The 5,051-nt window shown below is 41.2% G+C and overlaps 1 long non-coding RNA gene across 1 annotated transcript; it reads left to right on the top strand.

Annotated features, from left to right (window-relative positions):
* The first annotated feature begins 259 nt into the window (after window positions 1–259).
* On the top strand, window positions 260–589 carry LOC107589791 (uncharacterized). Its single transcript, XR_001609707.1, has 3 exons — window positions 260–271; window positions 422–481; window positions 572–589. It is a non-coding gene; the product is annotated as an uncharacterized lncRNA (long non-coding RNA).
* Window positions 590–5,051: the final 4,462 nt, after the last annotated feature.

Raw genomic sequence — 5,051 nt, 5'->3', positions numbered from 1 at the left:
CGAGGCAGCCATCCCAGGGTCGTCAGAGGCCTCGTCTACTGCACCCAGTACCTCACGCCCATTCCTGGAACATCGCGGGCTGGTACACAGCGTGCGGGAACCTCCACTGATGTCGGTGCGAGCGGTGTGGTCTGCTCGCAGATTCCCCGAGGCAGCGGTGTCTGCTCGCAGTTCCCCCGAGGCGGCGGTGCCTGCTCATGATGTTCTCGAAGCGGCGGTGCCCGCTCACGAGGCTCCAGTGGCAGTGGTGTCCGCTCTCAGTTCCCCCGAGGTGGCGGTGTCCGCTCGCAGTTCCCCCGAGGCGGCGGTGACTGCTCACAAGGCTCCAGAGGCGGCGGTGCCCGCTCATGATGTTCTCGAAGCGGCGGTGCCCGCTCATGATGTTCTCGAAGCGGCGGTGCCCGCTCACGATCCTCCCGAGGCCGCGGAGCCCGCTCACGATGTTCTCGAAGCGGCGGCGCCCGCTCACGATCCTCCCGAGGTGCCGGTTCCCACTCACAAGGCTTCAGAGGCGGCGGTGTCCGCTCTCAGTTTCCCCGAGGCGGCGGTGTCCGCTCTCACTTCCCCCGAGGCGGCGGTGTCCGCTCACAAAGCTCCGGAAGTGGCGGTGTCCGCTCACAAAGCTCCGGAAGTGGCGGTGTCCGCTCTCAGTTCGAGGCGGCGGTGGCCGCTCACGATCCTCCCGAGGTGGCGTGCCCGCTCGCAGTTTCCCCGAGGTGGCGGTGCCCGCTCACAGTTCCCCCGAGGTGGTGGAATTCACCTCCGTTCTTTTCAAGGCGGCAGCTCCACACACACCGCTGTGGTGGCCGCTGGTTCTGCCCTGGGTGCCCATTCCACTGGCTCTGCCCCAGTCCCCAGGTCCCCCGCTACCACACGGACCTGGGCCCCCCCTCCCTCCCCCTACTCCATCCCCACTCTGCCGTTCCCCTGGGTGGGCGCTCTGGAACGTCTGGAAGCCATTCCTTAGAGGAGAGGTCCTGTCAGGGTCTGGCATCTGGTGTTCTCTCTCTCACCACCAGAGGTCGCCACTTCCCATCCTCCCGGACTCCGTTATCTTGACTCCACACACCTGTGCACACACTCACTCACACACAGCTGTTGCCCATCCTGAGGGCTATTTATACGCCTTCCCCACGCTTCTCTGGGCGGATTATTAGTTGTTAGTAGTTGTCGGATTCCTGTTTCTGTTCAAGCCTGTGTGTCTTAGCTCTGTTTGTTTTCTGTTTTGACTTTGTTTTCCCCTGCAGTCAAATAAACCTGCAATTGGACCCTGACCCCTGATTACACGGTGTGTTTCCTTTATCGCACCGTGACATTATTGCGCTTAAACTGTCAAGTATACAAAAGGTTATGTCAAAAACACATAAACACAGTCGGTTATGTCTGTGAATGTAAACAGCTGTAAAATAAATCCCAGGTGTATTAGATCTGTGTGGCAGCAGCATAAAGTACAGTACTGTTATGTCTGTTTTTGGGTTTTGTTTCTTGTTTAAGTTTTTATGTATTTTGTTTTGTATTTTCTAGTCATGGTTCACGTCATGTGTTTCCCTTGCCCTCATGTGATCTTGTCACTAGGTGTGTTCGGATTGAAGCGGTACTGCGCAGATCGATTGCTGTATGACATTAAAATATCGCGAGAGTTATTCGAAAGCAAGCAGAGTCATCTGCTCTCTCATAGCTCTCGCAGTATTTTGATGTCATACACCGATGTCTGCACAGAGCCACTTGAAGTAAAACACACCTATTTTGTTCCTTTGCCATATGTGTCATGTTCTCATTGGTTCATGGTCATAGCATGTGGTTATGTGTTCTGGTTGTTCATTGGTTTTGATAGTCATGTGTTCCCCTTGTCTACGTATTTATGCCCTTATGTTTACCATGTTAGTTCGTCATGTATTGTTCTCTGTAAATGCTCTTGGTGAGTTTCTTGTTAATGTTCACGTTTATGTTAAGCCAAGCCAAGCCAAGCCTTTGTTTATTGTTTTTTTCTGCTCACTTTTCAATTATTAGCAAAGCTATGAATTTAGTTGAATGGGTTCGCTCATGAAAATGTCTGAAATGTACATGGAATTCATGGAAATACTGAATAATAACCCCATTAGTAACACTAACTGTTAACTTTAAAAATAGTAACACTAGCAACAACATGCTACTCAAAGACTTCTGTGCTAGTGTTTGGTGGCACATCTTACCCTAAGGGTCTAATTTAATCTTTTTATTTCAAAATAAACTCTCTCTCTCTCTCTCTCTCTCTCTCTCTATATATATATATATATATATATATGAAGAGTTTGGTTCCAAAACGTGATAAACGCCCTTTAAAAAAATTTCCGCAAAATGCAATATCCGCAGAGTTATTCTGTCATGTTTTCTCCCTTTTTTTCCAAACCACGACAAATGCCAGTCTCCCTTTTCTGCAGAATGCGATATATCCACTCAACCAATCACAGCGCACCATTCCACGCACTCTAGACAGTAATGGCGGCGCTTTGAATACACCTGGCTTCCTAGTTTTCCTCATCTACTTTGTACTTTGTGATCAACAAACAAACTTTGGGCTGCACGATAAATCACATATGATTGTCATGTGCATCTCGTCAGTAAAGCTGGTTCTGTGATTAATAGTAAATCTCCATCACGTGCTTTCAGATGGAGTGCATTTAATACACAGAGCCATAGATCACTGCTATTTCGCATTCATAATCACAGATAAGTCGCATTCGATTATGAACGCAATATTGCGTAGCTTGTCAGTGTAAGTGTATTTATTTATGCCATTAATGTTTTTGTTAATACAGTGTATAGCACTAGTCAATTAAAGGGATGTAAGATGGCAAAGATGAATGCACTTTTGGAAGTTGAATGTAAGGGAAATGTCATTTTGGAATTTCTGTGGTATATATATATATATATATATATATATATATATATATATATATATACAGTATATATATATATTACACCACAAATTAAAAAATACTGATGTTTCTACAAATCCACAATAACAGACACACTCACAAAAATTTTTGATATTCAACATAATACAATGTCATATATCACATTTTCCAGACACACAAAATTAGATCATTTAACCTCAAAACTGTTTTGACTGACTAAATCTCACAGATGTTGATATTCAGATGCAGTGGCAAAATTAAAAAGCTAAAAAAAGCATGCTCACATACTGCTGTGAAGGTGTTCTTGTGTCAGTATGAGGAGAATGTTTGGTGTTTTCTGGTTGAGGCAGAGCTCCTGCATGCATCTGTCACAGTTACCACACAACTTAGTGTCAGGATGATGAACAGCCCAGTGATCACATCCACGCACAATCACTCCATCTCATGCAAAACCAAGCACTTTATCTTTAATCACTTCCCTGTCAGTTATTTGATGTCATGTGTTCACATATACAGTGGTGTGAAAAAGTGTTGGCCCCCTTCCTGATTTCTTATTTTGTTTCATGTTTGTCACACTTTAATGTTTCAGATCATCTAACAAATGTAAATATTACACAAAGATAATGCAAGTAAATACAAAATGCAGTTTTTAAATGATGATTTCATTTACATGTCTTGTAATTACCTTCTAATCTAATTTAATATTTTTTTATTTTCAGCATCTGTGGATTAAAGAAAAATAAACTGGATTGTCAGAAGAAAAAAAATCATTCTTGAGTTGAATTTATATTATAATGTATTTATTATGAACAAAACACATAATAACTTTACTGAGAACTGAGCTGACAATAGAATGGCAATTTAACCACAGAATTAAAACTGAAACAATCTCTGAGTGATTTGGAACATTCTACTGTACATTGATGGCAGATTATAGTGCACACAATGACTTCAATGCAACAACTGATTCCAATGGAAACTGACATTATTGATCTTATAAGCATGACAATACAAAGAAAGCTGCGTTTATTTGATCAAAATACAGTAAAAAACAGTAATATTGCAAAATACTGAAATTTCGGCACCATTACTCCAGTCTTCAGTTTCACATGATCCTTCAGAAATTATTCTAATATACTGATTTGCTGCTCAAGAAACATTTCTGATTATTATCAATGTTGAAAACAGTTGTACTGCTGATATTTTTGTGGAAACGGATATTTTATTAGGATTCTTTGATGACTAGAAATTTCAAATGAATGTATATTGAAAAAAACTTTAAAAAAAAAAAAAATAAAAAAAAAATAAATATATATATATATATATATATATATATATATATATATATATATATATTTATAAAAAATACATTTTATGTAACAACGTAAATGTCTTTCACCTTTGATCAATGTAATGTGTCCTTGCTGAATAAAAGTAAAACGATTAATTTCTATCCAAAACAAAAATAAATAAATAGATAGATAGATGTACAGATAGATAGATAGATAGATAGATAGATAGATAGATAGATAGATAGATAGATAGATAGATAGACAGACACATAGACAGACAGACAGACAGACAGACAGATGGACGGAGAGATAGATAGATTGTATTGAGCCCAAACTTTTGAATGGTATAGTGAATATTTTGTAATTGGCATTTCTCTTGTATTATCTTGGATACATTTTTTTTTTGCATAAAATACATGCAGTTCTGCCTTAGAATTTGGGCAAAATAAAGTTTATTATGTCCGGTCGCACAGAAAGCATTTTTATATTAGTGAAGTTATTCAACGTAATTTCGGTAGGAGTACGCCCATCTAATCTTCCAATTAATACCAAGGTATAAAACCAGCATCTTACCTCTTCCCGTTGTTAGTTCTTTCGGCATCGCTCCTCCTCCCCTTCTCCTCCTTTTTTGTACAATTTTGCCTCTTATAGGAGGGCAATCGGAGCTTGAGTAGAATATCCTCTCTGAGCCCCTCTATAGCATACAGCAAGCCAAATCTGTTTACCACTTGTGCTAAGATTATATGGGCACATGAACTCGTGAATATATATTTGAATATACATGCAGTATTCATTATCTAAGTCTTTTTTTTGCCGTGCATACAAACTGCACTGTCAGCCTCTGTTCCGTGTTTTGTGTGTG

The sequence above is a fragment of the Sinocyclocheilus grahami genome, unplaced genomic scaffold (genome assembly GCF_001515645.1).
Source record: "Sinocyclocheilus grahami isolate Dianchi unplaced genomic scaffold, SAMN03320097.WGS_v1.1 scaffold120.1, whole genome shotgun sequence".
NCBI lineage: Eukaryota > Metazoa > Chordata > Actinopteri > Cypriniformes > Cyprinidae > Sinocyclocheilus > Sinocyclocheilus grahami.
This window is presented reverse-complemented; position numbering and strand designations above follow the sequence as displayed.